Here is a 17017-nt window from a genome sequence, read left to right on the forward strand (position 1 = left end):
TTCACCACTTGGTCTCCATCGAGACACAAGGACCCAACTACAGCCTCTGACTTTGGATTGTAGACATCCATGTATCAAAATGTCACCAGAAAGTGGCAAGCAGTAGGGACAAGGCAGTGTAAGAATGGTGGTGACCGGGGAGCATGGCTAATAGCACATCACTTGGCCTATTGGTCTCCATTGTGACACAAGGCTGGCTGAATGGGTCACCACTTCAGCTTGTGACTGGTTGATTGCACACATACTCGTAATAAGATGTCCACAGAAAGTAGTGAGCAGCAGGGTCCAGGCAGTGTCAAAATAGTGGTGGTGAGTGATCATGGATCATAGCCTGACCACTTGTAGACATTAAGGAAAATAGATGGACAACCCTTGTAATTAGTTACATAGACACCTTGTACCTTTTCTTCTTCCAGGCTCTTCTGACACACAAGAGAAGGTCACATTCAGGTGTGGGCGGAATCCATAGCCATTCCATCCTGTATGAATTTACCTTTAGGGTAGGGTCACAAATAGCACATCCTCAACATACTTCACATTGTGGATGCGCTGATGCCAGTCCCAAGAATGAGCTTTTTGCTTTGGCCAGGGATCTCTGTGTGTCTGCTCGTAGCAGCAGATTTCCCACTACAGATCTGCTACAAGCAGACACACAGGGCTACCTGTAGCTTGCCTTTGTGACTGACCTCAGCGTGTTTGCAGTGTGAAATATGCTGCAAATTCACTAAGTGTGACACTATCCTTGTAGGGAATTTTTGATAAAAAAATTTGTCAATATCTATACTATTAATATTTTTCTTTAAATGTCTCACCAAGACATGTGAAAAGTTTTGTATGGTCAGGGTCTAAGTATTTAGACCCCCATTGATTGTAAGAACAAGCTAGGAGAATCACTGACTGCTATTCCCATCTCGCTGCAGAAGACAGATTCTATAGTAAGTGTATGGAGCCTGCCTCCTGCACCGAGAAGCATTTAGCTGCATACAGGTGAAACTTGAAAAATGTTAATATCTTGCAAAAGTCCATGGTATTTTATTAATGCAACTTAAAAAGAAAGGAAGCATGAAGTGCTCCAAAATCTCCTGATAGATGGATGCGTTGACTCTGGAGTTAAAGAAGCACAGTGGACCAAGACCAGCAGATGACATGGCTTGGGGTCATCACAATTATGACAAATCACACCTTGAACTATCTTGCTTTGCATGTAATGAGTCTCTCATATATTACATGCAAAAAGTAGAAAAATTATTGTTGCACACGGGCACGGATGAAGATTTTCAAAATCAGTGTCTTTTATTGTCACATCACGGAATGCTGTACATCCAAAGTAAGGGAGAAGGAAGGGAGAGAGACAGACATCAGCTCCGAAGAGCTGACAAGAAGAGACAAATCGTTTCGCAGTGAATACTGCTTGTTCACGCTAGTCTTGGAGAGACCGGCCACGACTTATATACGCGGAGCCAGTGACTCACTGGAAGTGTGCCCGGACCTGTGGAAGTGTTCGTGCAAAAGGGTGAGTAAAGTTTTTTGCATAACTATGTGTACGTGCAAGGTAAAAAATGGGTATGGGAACACAATCTTAAAATGACAGCTGGTGCTACGGGATTATGTAACAATCAGAGAAATCCCGAGCTAGGGTAATTGCTGTATGCATATTATTATTATTAAATATTGTGCTGTCAAAAAAGGTACATTCACGGGAGGAGGTTGATCTCACTGGAAAGGAATTCGGAAACAAGATTATAATGTTCTCGTGTGCCTCCGAGTTAGTGCGTGTCTGCGAAGTATTGTATTGTTCAGGAAACTGAATAATTTGTCTGTTATAGAATAGAGCAATGAGAAACATAAAGAATGGAAGATATAAATGACAATAATGGTATTGTGTCAAAGTCTCGCCATTAATGCCGGGAAAATGAAATGGAAAAAGGGAAAGAACACTTGAACGAATAAGTTGTTAATGGCATGTTAAGGAAAAAAAAAATGGACTTGCATTTTTTCTATTTGTATACATCCGTGCACACTAAGCTTGCTGCTCATGGAAACGGACCATGATTTAACTTTGGTGCAAAAAGCCATTGATTTTTTTTTCATCTTGGAGAAGGGAGAGAGGACGCAGACACGTTCTTTGAGACCTGCAAATCCAAAGAGGAAATCAAACTCACTAGCACTCGAAATCTGGAATTCAAATTACAAATACGATCGGAACAGGAAACCTGATTGTTTTGGACCATCAAATCTTTGAAATTCTATGTCTTTAATAATAGAATACCGAGAGGACTACGTGTCTACAAGGAGCCATCACAATTTCAGGAAGACCCTGTCTTTAAAAAAGAATGGGATGCATTGCATTTACACCATTCCATTAATATAATGAAACTTGTCCTCAAACAAAACAAAAAAGAATATGAAAAAGGATCTTTAGAAATTGCTAAAGTAAAAATAGAATTAGAGTAGAGACTAACAGAAACAGCCTTAAAACAGCTGCTACAAAAAATTGATGACAAATTGGTAGTCCTGCAAAAGGACCGAAAAGAAAAGGGATAAATTCTTAAGGGACCGTTTGGATTTCGAACAAGGAAAGATTTTCACGTGAAAAACACCTAATAGAAACCCCAGGAGAAGGAACCCGCCACAAAAGAAGAAGAAAGTTAGCAGGGAATATCGGACCACCGAATCGGACACCAGCTCCTCCGAGGATAAAAATAATCCAAAACCGGTGCTGAAGAAAAAACAACCATCTACAAAACAGGACAACAAGCCAACCAGTAGTACATCAGAAGTCCCTTTAGGAGGACCACCAGAAGAGGAGGCAAAAAGCACAAGAGACACCAGGGCAAGCCACAAAACGAAGACAGTGACGTGGCAGACATAAAGCAAAAAAGAATCTTGAATTTGGCTCAGATTCCCTTTGATTGGTCAAGTTTTGAAATTGACCTATATAAGTCCATAAGGAAAATGAACCTGCATAAAATGTTTCACGACAAAAATTCCATCACTACACAATTAAAGGAGGCCGAACAACCCGTCGTATTAGGTTCATTGGGCTTCAGTGCATATTACACAAATAGCCCTTCTGATACCTCAGACCTCGCACTTCTCAGTCTAAAAAATCCTGACTTATCAATTTTTGGGGTAGAGGAGACCACAACTTTGGAGGCCTTCAAAGGGGGAAAAAATCCTCTTTTTCACCACCCTGAATTCAAGGCAGCAATTTAGAAAAATTCAGAGAAGCCATTAACATGAGAGCAGTGGTATACCCCAGCCCCCCACAGAACCTTACGACTTCCGAAAAAAGAGCTTTGCAATGGTTAAAAAAAAGACCAGACATCGTTATAAAAAAAGCCTATAAAGGCAACAATATTCTCTCGAAACAACAATACCAGGAAGTAGCCTTGAGGCAATTGTTGGACACCAGAACTTACATAAAAATCACCCAGGACCCCACACAAAAGATGTTATCAAATCTAAGAACTTTCTTACAACAGCAAGTAGAGAATGGACTTATATCCTTAAAGACAGCGTAAAATCTTATCCCAGAGACCCCGCAGAAACCACAATGGTATTACCTGCCTAAGGTACATAAATGCCTAGAGGGACCCACGGGGCGCCTGATGATAATATCGGGCAATGGATGGGTGACCGAGTACCTTTCACAGTATGTGGATTGGCTCCTCTGCCCCCTCCTATTGGATATTCCCTCTTATTTAAAGGAAACTGATGCCTTTCTTGAATTATTACAGGATACACCTGTGGAGAGTACATACAGACTGGGAACCATAGATGTGGATTCTTTATACTCCAGGATCCCTCACGATCTGGGTGTAACCGCAGTAAGAGAATTCCTGCAACTGCACACTGGCTAACATCTTCCTAGCTATGCTGGAAGCCAAATGGATTTACTCACCACAAAATAATTACACTAAGTACATTAAACTGTACAAGAGATATGTGGATGATATTTTTTTGCTGTGGGATAACAGCGAGGAGCTGTTTAACACCTTTGTAGCAGATCTCAACAGTAAAAACGGAATGAATATGTTTTTTACTTCTTCTTTTCACCCTGAAGAAATTATGTTTATGAATGTAGTGGTCTCCTTAAATCAAGATCAAATTAACACCCGAGGCTATAGAAAACCATCATCTCCCATGCTCTATCTGCACTACGAAAGCTTCCATCCTGACCATACCAAGGAGGCATTACCATATAGTCAACTATTACGCTTAAAAAAAATCAACAGCAGTGCTTCGATTTATCAAGACCAGGCCAATCAATTACTGTCACATATAAAAGAAAGGAGCTATCCAAAAAAAAGTAACAGACCAAGCCGTAGAACGCATCACTAAAAAGTCTCGTTCCACCCTTCTGAATAAAGAAAAGAAAGATCAAGATTATAATAAAAGTTTTGTTTTTTCTTTTAAATACAGTAATATGTCCGCCGCACTGAAAAAATCTGTTTTGAAACATTGGCATCTGGTGGAAGGAGACCCAGACCTGCATGATGTCGCAAAGAATAAACCAATCTTTGCACACAGGAAAAATAAAACAATAAAAGATCATCTGGTACGAAGTACCTTCTTCTCAAGTACACATGAACCTGACTGGCTTACTTCATCTACCCCTATTGGGAACTTCAAGTGTGGCCACTGTTCTTTTTGCCCTAACTTCTTCAATGGGAAGAATTACCGGATTGGAGGTGTGGATATCAATGTAAAGGATCTGATAACATGCAGATCCGTTTACGTGGTATACATTATTTCTTGTCCTTGTGGCCACTTTTATGTCGGCTCAACCATCGGGAATCTGTTCACAAAAATCATGGAGCATTGTCGTAACTCCAGACTAGGTACCGGAGTACGGGGTTTAGCAGAACATGTCCGTAGCAGCCATTTAGGAGACCCATCCTGTTTGAAATTCTTAGGAATTGAACGAATAAGAAGGCCATTTCCAGGAAAAACTAAAGAAAGCACCCTACGTTACAAGGAGGCTGTATGGATCTCCAGATTAAGAGCAACAGAAGGATTGGGCTTTAATAAAAAAGATGAACTCTATGCCTGCATCTTACCTTTTTTTTCTTTTCTTAACATGCCTTAACAACTTATTCGTTCAAGTGTTCTTTCCCTTTTTCCCTTTCATTTTCCCGGCATTAATGTCGAGACTTTGACACAATACCATTATTGTCGTTTATATCTTCCATTCTTTATGTTTCTCCTTGCTCTATTCTATAACATACAAATTGTTCTGTTTCCTGAACACTACAATACTTCGCAGACATGCACTAACACGGAGGCACACGAGAACATTATAATATTATAATCTTGTTTCCGAATTCCTTTCCAGTGAGATCAACCTCCTCCCGTGAATGTACCTTTTTAACAGCACAATATTTTATAATAATAATAATTTGCATACAGCAATTACCCTAGCTCGGGATTTCTCTGATTGTCAGTCATTTGCATTTGAAGATCGTGTTCCCATACCCATTTTTTACCTTGCACGTACACATAGCTATGCAAAAAACTTTACTCACCCTTTTGCACGAACACTTCCACAGGTCTGGGCGCACTTCCAGTGAGTCACTGGCTCCGCATATAGAAGTCAGGGCCGGTCTCTCCAAGACTAGCGTGAACAATCAGTATTCACTGCGAAACAATTTGTCGCTTCTTGTCAGCTCTTCTGAGCTGATATCTGTCTCTCTCCCTTCCTTCTCCCTTACTTTGGATGTACAGCATTCCGTGATGTGACAATAGAAGACTCTGATTTTGAAAATCTTCATCTGTGTCCGTGGTGAGTGCAACGATAATTTTTCTACTTTTTGCATGTTATGAACTCTTTTTTTCTACAACGTTAGCACCTCTCTTTTGAGACACACACCTGGCCCCCCTCAAATGTTTTTTTGAGTTTATTACCAAAACTGTCCCATGCACAATACATTTGTCCTGTTCGCTTTTTAGTGCCGGCTGTCTGTTTTTTTCTGGACTTGCATCTCTCATATATTAGTTTCACCTTTTAAGTAACATCACTGAAATATATGAACTTTGCAAGACATTCAATTTTTTGAGTTTCACCTGTACTTCTGGCTCCTTCTAATGATCGGTGGGGGTCTGAACCCCCGTCCTCACCCAATCAAAACTTTCTCTTTGACATCTCAAAAGTATTTTAAAATGGTAGTAGTAGCGCTATAAAGGTCAAAGTACTTAAAACTTTCCCAGAAGTCTATTTCTAATATGTTTTCATCATATTTAGTTTGGATTTATGTTTTTTCTAGGAGTTCAGGCTTCTTTTAAAATGACATGGAGCTCAATTACGTATGCCACAACCTGTAGTTATTTCCATTTCTTACTTTTATTTTAGAGGATATCTGTTCAACTAAATCCCTTTGACCAGAAATTGTACTCTGTAGTATTGCACTTGTCTGTTTCTTTGAAGTTTTGAAACATTGTTCAGGTTTAGTTTTTTTTTTTAATCCATTAAATCAAAGTATTTCTTTGGGTTCTGAACTTCCTCTCGAGCTTGTCTAATGAAAATGTTGTCATAACCTCTTTTCAGACTCCATTACTAATGGATCAGGTTTCTTTAGTAATTGATTGCAGTTTTGGCAAATGTCTTAAAAGTGACTGGCCCAATTCTACTTTCGTTCGAGTAATGAAAAATAAGTTCTTGAAGCTGGAGAGATTGTGCAGCGCTTTTTTATGAATTTCACAAGGGATGAGCAAATCAAATCTGACAAATCCGAATTCTTTATGAATTTCAGGAAAAATTTGCTTTGCAACAAATCTGAATATCGCCGCGATTCGATCATAGTCACCTGATTATAGTGCCTAATACAGGTTGCGTAGCGGAGCTTATTGTCCTCTCATAAGTGTAACCTGTGCATACATGGGTGGTGTACGCTTTTTTTTTACCTGAAAAACTAATTTTGGCCTAGTAGCCTTATGCAGTTTTAAGTGGAGCATATTGTCCAGCTCTCATAGTTGTAAACTGTACGTACACCTACTTGGTGTAGGGTTTTTTCCTCCTGAAAAACTAATTTTGGCCTGGTTACTGTGAAAGGCCAACCAAAGCTTCCCACACGCATAGTCCTCTCATAAATTTAAACTGTACGTACACCTACATACGTACACCTACGTTTTTATTCCTGAAAAACGAATTTGGTCCTAGTTTTAAGTGGAGCATATTGTCCAGCTATCATAAGTGTAAACTGTACGTACACCTATGTGGTGTAGGTTTTCTTTTTTCCTGAAAAAATAATTTTGGCCTAGTTACAGTGAAGGGCCAGCCAAAGCTACCCACTTATTTCTGTAGCCTTATACAGTTTGTAGTGGAGCGCAGCATCCTCCTCTCACAAGTTTAAACTGTATGTACACCTACATGGTGTAGGTTTTTGAATTGAAGATTTGGGGTAGCTAGTGCTACCATAAAAAAAAAAAAATTAGGCCCAGGCCCAGCAGCATCAGTAAACCATATATTGGCTGAATGACAAAGCCTGAAGTTGGCTGAAGCATGAGGAGACCATACAGTGTCTGAATGGCACAGCCTGGAGTTGGAAGCAGCATGAGTAAAAATTTGGTTGGATCTGAATTTATTTGCGGCAAATCTATATTAAAAAACACTATTTCTGGACTACAGAGAGCCTCAATAGGGGTGTAGAACACTTTGCTCTATTTTAACACGTATATGTAGTGTGCTGGGGTAGTGAAATAATATTGTTATTCAGAATGACATGCAGATTACAGGCATTGCTTTTAGAATCACTGCCACTGAGCGGCACAATGACAGAGCATGCAGGTGGCATCAGTGTGAGGAGACCATATAGTGGCTGAATGACACAGCTTGGATATGTCTGAAGCATGAGGAGACCATATAGTGGCTGAATGACACAGCGTGGAGGTGTTGGCAGCATGAGGAGACCATATAGTGTCTGAATGGTACAGCCTGGAGTTGGCAGCAGCATGAGTAGACACTAGGGCTTCACAATCCCTAAGATTAAAAGATGAATTTTGAAATTTAAATTGAAGATTTAGGGTAGCTAGGGCTACCTTAAATTTTTTTTAGGCCCAGTACCATCAGCATCAGTAAACCATATATTGGCTTAATGTCAAAGCCTGGAGTTGGCTGAAGAATGACGAGACCATATAGTGTCTGAATGGCACAGCCTGGAGTTGGCAGAAGCATGAGGAGATCATTGAAATGTAAGATTTTTTTAAATTGAAATTGAGGATTTCTAAATTGACATTTTAACTCCCAAGTATTAGTGTCCCGGGCCCCGGCATGTGGGTACCACAAATCTAACAAGGAGTCACATGTTATATGGCAGCACAATGACAGAGCCTGGTGGCATCAGTATGAGGAGACAATGTAGTTGCTGAATGACACAGCCTGGAGCTGGCAGCAGCATGAGTGGACACTAGGGATTCACAATTCCTATGATTAAATGATGAATTTTGAAATTTCCATTGAAGATGTATGGTACCTAGTGGTACCATAAACAAACATAGGTAATGTCCTAGGCCCAGCAGCATCACTTAAGCATGTAGTTGCTGAATGACACAGACTAGAGCTGGCAGCAGCATGTGTACACAAGAGGGCTTCACAACCCCTAAGATTAAGTGATGAATTTTGAAATCTCCATTGAAGATGTATGGTACCTAGTGCTACCATAAACATATATAAGTAATGTCCTAGTTCCAGCAGCATCCTTAACCCCTTCAGGACGGAGCCCATTTTGGCCTTAAGGACCGGAGCGTTTTTTGCACATCTGACCACTGTCACTTTAATCATTAATAACTCTGGAATGCTTTTAGTTATCATTCTGATTCCGAGATTGTTTTTTCGTGACATATTCTACTTTAACATAGTGGTAAATTTTTGTCGATACTTGCATCCTTTCTTGGTGAAAAATCCGTAAATTTGATGAAAAATTTGAAAATTTAGCATTTTTCTAACTTTGAAGCTTTCTGCTTGTAAGGAAAATGGATATTACGAATACATTTTTTTTTGGTTCACATATACAATATGTCTACTTTATGTTTGCATCATAAAATTGACGTGTTTTTACTTTTGGAAGACACCAGAGGGCTTCAACGGTCAGCAGCAATTTTCCGATTTTTCACAAAATTTTCAAACTCAGTATTTTTCAGGGACCAGTTCAGGTTTGAAGTGGATTTGAAGGGTCTTCATATTAGAAATACCCCATAAATGACCCCATTATAAAAACTACACCCCCCAAAGTATTCAAAATGACATTCAGTAAGTGTTTTAACCCTTTAGGTGTTTCACACGAATAGCAGCAAAGTGAAGGAGAAAATTCACAATCTTCATTTTTTACACTCACATGTTCTTGTAGACCCAATTTTTGAATTTTTACAAGGGGTAAAAGGACAAAATTTTTACTTGTATTTGTAGCCCAATTTCTCTCGAGTAAGCACATACCTCATATGTCTATGTAAAATGTTCGGCGGGCGCAGTAGAGGGCTCAGAAGGGAAGGAGCGACAAGGGGATTTTGGAGAGTACGTTTTTCTGAAATGGTTTTTGGGGGGCATGTTACCTTTAGGAAGCCCTTATGGTGCCAGAACAGCAAAAAAAACCCACATGGCATACCATTTTGGAAACTAGACCCCTCGGGGAATGTAACATGGGATAAAGTGAACCTTAATACCCCACAGGTGTTTCACGACTTTTGCAAATGTAAAAAAAAAAAAAAAATTTTACCTAAAATGCTTGTTTTCCCAAAAAATGTTTATTTTTAAAAAGGGTAATAGCAGAAAATACCCCTAAAAATTTGAAGCCCAATTTCTCCCGATTCAGAAAACACCCCATATGGGGGTGAAAAGTGCTCTGCTGGCGCACTACAGGTCTCAGAAGAGAAGGAGTCACATTTGGCTTTTTGAAAGCGAATTTTGCTCTGGGGGCATGCCGCATTTAGGAAGCCCCTATGGTGCCAGGATAGCAAAAAAACCCCCACATGGCATACCATTTTGGAAACTAGACCCCTCGGGGAACGTAACAAGGGGTTAAGTGAACCTTTATACCCCACAGGTGTTTCACGACTTTTGCATATGTAAAAATTTTTTTTTTTTTTTACCTAAAATGCTTGTTTTCCCCAAAATTTTACATTTTTAAAAAGGGTAAAAGCAGAAAATACCCCCCAAAATTTGTAACACAATTTCTCCCGAGTACGGCGATACCCCATATGTGACCCTAAACTGTTGCCTTGAAATACGACAGGGCTCCAAAGTGAGAGCGCCATGCGCATTTGAGGCCTAAATTAGGGATTGCATAGGGGTGGACATAGGGGTATTCTACGCCAGTGATTCCCAAACAGGGTGCCTCCAGCTGTTGCAAAACTCCCAGCATGCCTGGACAGTCAACGGCTGTCCGACAATACTGGGAGTTGTTTTGCAACAGCTGGAGGCTCCGTTCTGGAAACAGTGGCGTACCAGACGTTTTTCATTTTTATTGGGGAGGGGAGGGGGGCTGTGTAGGGGTATGTGTATATGTAGTGTTTTTTACTTTTTATTTTATTTTTTGTGGTAGTGTAGTGTAGTGTTTTTAGGGTACAGTCGCACGGGCGGGGGGTTCACAGTAGTTTCTCGCTGGCAATTTGAGCTGCAGCAGAAAGTTTGCGGCAGCTCAAATTTGCAGCCCGATACTTACTGTAAGCCTCCGCCCATGTGAGTGTACCCTGTACGTTCACATTGGGGGGGACATCCAGCTGTTGCAAAACTACAACTCCCAGCATGCCCGTTGGCTGTCGGGGACTGCTGAGAGTTGTAGTTTTGCAACAACTGTAGGTACACTGGTTATGTATCACTGAGTTTGTGACCTAACTCAGTGTTTCACAAGCAGTGTGCCTCCAGCTGTTGCAAAACTACAACTCCCAGCATGTACGGTGCATGGTGTAAGGTGACTGCTGAGAGTTGTAGTTTGCAACAGCTGGAGGCACACCGGTCGTGAAACACTGAGTTAGGTAAAAAAAAACTCTTGAGTTTCACAACCAGTGTGCCTTCAGCTGTTGCAAAACTACAACTCTCAGCAGTCACCGACAGCCAACGGGCATGCTGGGAGTTGTAGTTATGCAACCAGCAGATGCACCACTACAACTCCCAGCATGCACTTTAGCTGTTTGTGCAAGCTGGGAGTTGTAGTTATACAACAGCTGAAGGTACACTTTTCCATAGAAAGAATGTGCCTCCAGCTGTTGCAAAACCATAAGTCCCAGCATGCCCATAAGGGAATGCTGGGAGTTGTGGTGGTCTGCCTCCTGCTGTTGCATAACTACAGCTCCCAGCATGCCCTTTTTGCATGCTGGGAGCTGTTGCTAAGCAACAGCAGGAGGCTGTCACTCACCTCCTGCTGTTGCTTCATCGCTGCACTGTCCCTCGCCGCCGCAGCTGCTCCTGGGGCCCCGATCCCAACAGGGGCGCCGGGGATCGGGGTCCCCAGCACCGGGGGTCGTCTTCCCGCACCCGCTCACGCCCTCCGGAAGAGGGGCGGAGCGGGTGCGGGAGTGACACCCGCAGCAGGCGCCCTGATTGGTCGGCCGGTAATCCGGCCGACGAATCAGGGCGATCGTGAGGTGGCACCAGTGCCACCTCACCCCTGCAGGCTCTGGCTGTTCGGGGCCGTCAGAGACGGCCCCGAACAGCCAGTAATTCCGGGTCACCGGGTCACCGGAGACCCGATTGACCCGGAATCGCCGCAGATCGCTGGACTGAATTGTCCAGCGATCTGCGGCGATCGCCGACATGGGGGGGCATAATGACCCCCCTGGGCGATATGCCGGGATGCCTGCTGAACGATTTCAGCAGGCATCCGGCTCCGGTCCCCAACCGGCTAGCGGTGGGGGCCGGAATTCCCACGGGCGTATGGATACGCCCTCGGTCCTTAAGGACTCGGGATGCAGGGCGTATCCATACGCCCTATGTCCTGAAGAGGTTAAACCATGTAGTTGCTGAATGACGCAGAATGGAGCTGGCTGAAGCATCAGTAAACCATATATTGGATGAATGGCACAACCTGGAGGTGGCTGAAGCATCAGTAAAACATATATTAGATGAATGGCACATCCTGGAGTTGGCAGAAGCATTAGGAGACCATTGAAATTTAAGATTTTTTAAATAGAAATGTAACCTTTTTTTAAATAGAAATTTAAGATTTTTTAATTGAAACTGAGGATTTTTAAATAGAAATTTTAACTCCCAAGTTTTAGTGTCCCGCGCCCCGACGTGTGGGTACAAAGGACCAAATCTAACAAGGAGTCACAGGGCAGCACAATGACAGAGCCTGGAGGTGGCATCAGTATGAGGAGACCATATAGTGGCTGAATGGCACAGCCTGGAGTTGGCTGAATGGCACAGCCTGGAGTTGGCTGAAGCATAAGAAGAGACCACATCGTGGCTGAATGAAACATCCTGGAGGTGGCATCAGTATGAGGAGAAAAATAAGGGCAGAAAAATGTGCTGCAGTACGTTTAAAAATACGTATTTTTGTAAAACACCAGCTGGTGATTACTTTTGCCTGGACTTTCACAGTAGGTTGGCCCACAACAGATTAACAGTTAAAAAATAGTACACTACTTAGAGATGTAGGGATGTGATATGCACTTATGAGGGCAGAAAAATGCGGTACAGTACGCTTAAAAACTCTATGTTTTTGTAAAACACCAGTCGGTGATTACTTTTGCCTGGACTTTCACAGTATCTAGGCCCTTGACAGATTAACAGGTACAAAATAGTACACTACTTAGATGTATGTATGTGGTATGCACTTATGAGGGCAGAAAAATGTGGTACAGTAATCCTAAAAAAAATCTCTGTCAAAGACCATTAGGAATGGACTGCTGGGTATTATACCGTCTACAGACTAGTATAACCAGCAGATGATTTGTTGTACAAAGACACAGAATTGTGCTGAAAAATATTCCTCTGCTAAGGTTTATGAAGTTGAGGCAGCTTGTTGAAATGTATGAGGCAACACACAGCTATCTGCACCTCTCTGTATTGCAATGCTGAAGATAGTGACCTGGAGGTTAATAGTTGCAGTAAAAATCCTTTTCAGTGAAAAAAAACACTGCTCTCTGTCCACCAGAACACTGATGTGACTAGGATGTGAAACGGTGCTGGAATGAGCTTTTCTGTGTAACACACACACACAGCGATGTCCATCCTATCTGTATGCAGTGTAATTAATGATATAATGAGCTGCAAAATGGCTGCCGAATATATAGGGTTGTGACATCACAGGGGTTACTGGCTACTAATAGACTGCGTCCTGCATGTGATTCAGGGTCATCCGGCCTCATCCCTTCACACCTTGCCTTCCCACCTTCCCAGCGTTCCTTGCCCCATGTACTGACATGTGGATCTGATTAAATTGAGTTTAATGAAGCGATTTGTGCAATAGAATCGCAGCGATATTTGCATTCCTTGTGAATCCAATATTTCATTAAATTCGTAACGAATTCGGGTTCGTCAGCTTTGGTTCGCTCATCTCATCACAAGTGAAATCTTACACCCCCAGTCAACAATCGGTGGGTTCCTCAGACACAACCCTAAGTTGGCATGGCCCGGGAGCAGTCCATGTCCTCCCATTGCCTCTGTCCTATGCTGTTCTCTCCCACAGAAGTATCGTATGCTGTGGGTTCAGCTTCACTATTTAGTGAGGACGATCTACTAGAGAACTGTTAGTAGCTACTGCCCAGCCAAGAAGTGGAGGAGACATCTGCCGCTTCCTCCACTAGGCGGATAAGTAGTGATGAGGAGAGTGGCATGGGAGGTGGAGTTGCGAGCATTCAGGCTCCTGAAGCAGACACTGTTGAGGAACCTGAGGAGGGCATCAGTGATGTGCAGACACAACTCGATGATGATGATGAAGCCGATTGCACTTGGGAGCCGGGTGCTGAAGGGGCTTCATCATGATCAGGAGAAGAGGGTTGCAGGTTGCCCGTGAGGCAGCAGCTGAGCCAGCAAGGTGGTTGCATGGCTCGCAGAAGTGGAAAGTCTGGAGCCAAACGTACCCCGGGTAGACCACCTGCTTTGCGGCAGCCTACGTTTTCGGGAGGTAGTGGAACAGGGGTTCCTTGAGTTGGCGGCAGTAGCAGTCAATCAGTGCGGACTGTTGGGGGGGGAAATCATCTACTCGGCGGTGTGGCAGTTTTTCATCAAGTATCCGGAGGATGTTAACCTGGCCACATGCAAGATGTGTCGGCAGAAGGTGAAGCGTGGCCAGGGTCCCAATGTTGGGACCACAGCCCTGCGTCAGCATATGCAGCATCACCATGTGCAGGAGAACCGTGGCTCCGATGCAGTGATCCAGCCTGCTGTAGCACCCAGTGGCACGCCGCTGCCTGTTCAGCCAGCCAAGGCTCTACCACCTCAGCCAAAAGGAGCTGTCTGTCATATCCATCTTCTGTCGCTCCAGATGCTCCTCCTACTTAGAGTCAGTCATTCTGCCAGCAATGCATCAGCGAAGCCATGTCCAAGAGACAACAGGATGCACCCACTCATCCAACGGTTGAGAAGCTGAATGTGCTCCTGTCCAAGTTGCTGGTGCTGGAGTCCCTACCTTTTCAGATGGTGGCCTCTGCACCTTTATGAGAACTGATGGCTTGTGCCGTGCTGAGGTGGAGAGTCCAAAGCTGTCATTTCTTTGCTAAAAAGGCAGTACCAGCCCTGAACAATTTTGTGGAACAGAAGGTGGGCCAGTCTTTGAGCCTGTCGGTGTGTACCAAAGTGTACGGCAATGCTGATGTCTGGAGCTGTAACTACGGTCAGGGACAATACATGTCCTTTACGGCTCACTCGGTAAATGTGGTTCCTGCTCAGCCACAAAAGCAACTTGGACAGGTCCCGCCATTTCCGCCTCCATGCTCTCAGGCCATTGGTCCTGTGACAGTGTGTGACTCCGCCTCCTCATCCTCCACCTTGTTCTCAACCTCCACTGCAAGGACAAGTCTCAGTGTCCCTCAAGCATATCATGTGTGCAGCGCAAGGCGGTGTCACGCTGTTCTTCACATGGTTTACCACACACGGGAGGAACTTCTTAAAGTCATTCATCAAGAAATCAAATCATGGCTCACTCTATGAAATTTGGAAATGGTAACCATGGGGACTGACAACGGGAAGAACATCTTGTCTGGGCTGTGACAAGGAAGCCTGAGCCTTGTGCCCTGCATGGCACACGTGATTATTCTGGTTGTCAAGCAGTTCCTGAAGTGTTACCCCCATCTGTAAGACATCCTAACAATGGGAAGTAATTTTTGCATGCACTTCAGCCACTCGTTCACCGCAAAGCACACCCTCCTTGAGCTGCAGCGTCAGAACATCATTCCCCAACATAGTCTGATTTGTGATGTTTTCACACGTTGGAATTCCACCCTCCATATGTTGGACCGACTATACGAACAGAGAAAAGCCATCACTGATTTCTTGATGATCCAAGTGCATAGGGGGACTCCCCTGTGTAACTTCAATGTCAACCAGTGGCAGCTCATACGTGACACCTGTCGTTTGCTCAGGCCCTTTGAGGAAGCCACATTATTAGTCAGACAACAGGTTTACGGGATGAGCAACGTCATTCCACTGCTTCATTTTCTACAACATGTGTTGGAAAAAATGGCTGGTCAGGGCACTGGAGACATGGCACCTACATCTTATGGCCACATGAGCCCTGTGGGGGCTGAATTGGCAGAGGAGGAGGAGGGGGACAGTGGAGCACAGTTTAGGTTTCGCCAAATGGGTGGTTTTTATAGTTATCTGACAGGAGAGGAGGAGCAGGAGCAGCCAGCAGAGCTAGAGGGTTATGAGGAAGACAAGACAGATGACCCAGGCACACCGTGGCAGTATGCAGTGGAAATGGAGGCAGCGGGATGACTTCTGGATCTCCACCTTATAGGACCCTCGCTACCACCCTAAAATAGGGGCCTTCTTTACACACACTGAGAGGGAGGACAAACTAACTACAGAGACATCCTATGTAGTCAGTTGGCTGATGCCTATCTGAGCCATCGTCCACCCTCTCGCATTTCTGACTCGGAGTGCCCTCTGCGCTCACCTTCCACTTCTATGTCTGCTGGGGAGGGGTAGGGTGGCATGAGCAGTACCAGCTCCATCAGCAGCAGCCTGAGTCTACAGTCGTTGATGAGTTACTTTCTTCACCAGCATAGTGAAACAACTCATCAACAGCAGGTAGACCTGGAGCAGGACCTGAACCTGCAGGTGGTGGCATTCCTTGACATAACCATGCCAACACACCTTAAAGAGCCACTGGACTTCTGGGCATCCAAACTTGATTTGTGGCCGCAACTAGCAGAGTTTGCCCTGGAAAAGCTGTCCTGCCCAGGGGGCCATAGTAACCCAAAGAAGAACTCGTCTGGCCACAAAAAATGTGAAGAGACTGACCTTTGTGAAGATGAATCAGGCATGGATGAGCCAGGATTTCCACCCACCAGTGCCTGATGCATCAGAGTAGATTGACCATAGTGCCACACCAACACTTCACAAATGTGTATAGTGCAAAACATATTTAGGCTGCTGCTTCCTAGTTACAGGAATTCCTTCGCATCAGACCACAAGTAAGTATTGAGGGTATGCATTAGCTTAAACCTAACTTTTCTTAGGATAAAATATATGGACCGCAACTTTTTTTTTCATATCTAAGAAAAGGAAAGGTGTGCAAAAAACACCATGTGCCACCTACACCACCAAACATTAATGTGATGCCAATACCTCTACAAGGTGGAAGGCAACAACGTATGGTCCATTGTAACAGGTGGGGGTAAAAACTTCCCCTGTAAGGCCCTACTCTTGCACTATTAATTCCCTTCTTGGCAAGTGTTACTCACCCTAAAAAGGGCGGCCCCACACAGGAACCTCTCCTTACTTCCACCTAATTTTTATGTGGAAACAGGGAGAGGTTCCTGTGTGGGGCTGCCCTATTTTGGATGAGTAACACTTGCCAAGAAGGGAATTAATAATGCGAGAGTAGGGCCTTACAGGGGAAGTTTTTACCCCCCACTC

This window comes from Hyla sarda, chromosome 2, assembly GCF_029499605.1.
Source record: "Hyla sarda isolate aHylSar1 chromosome 2, aHylSar1.hap1, whole genome shotgun sequence".
Taxonomy (NCBI): Eukaryota; Metazoa; Chordata; class Amphibia; order Anura; family Hylidae; genus Hyla; species Hyla sarda.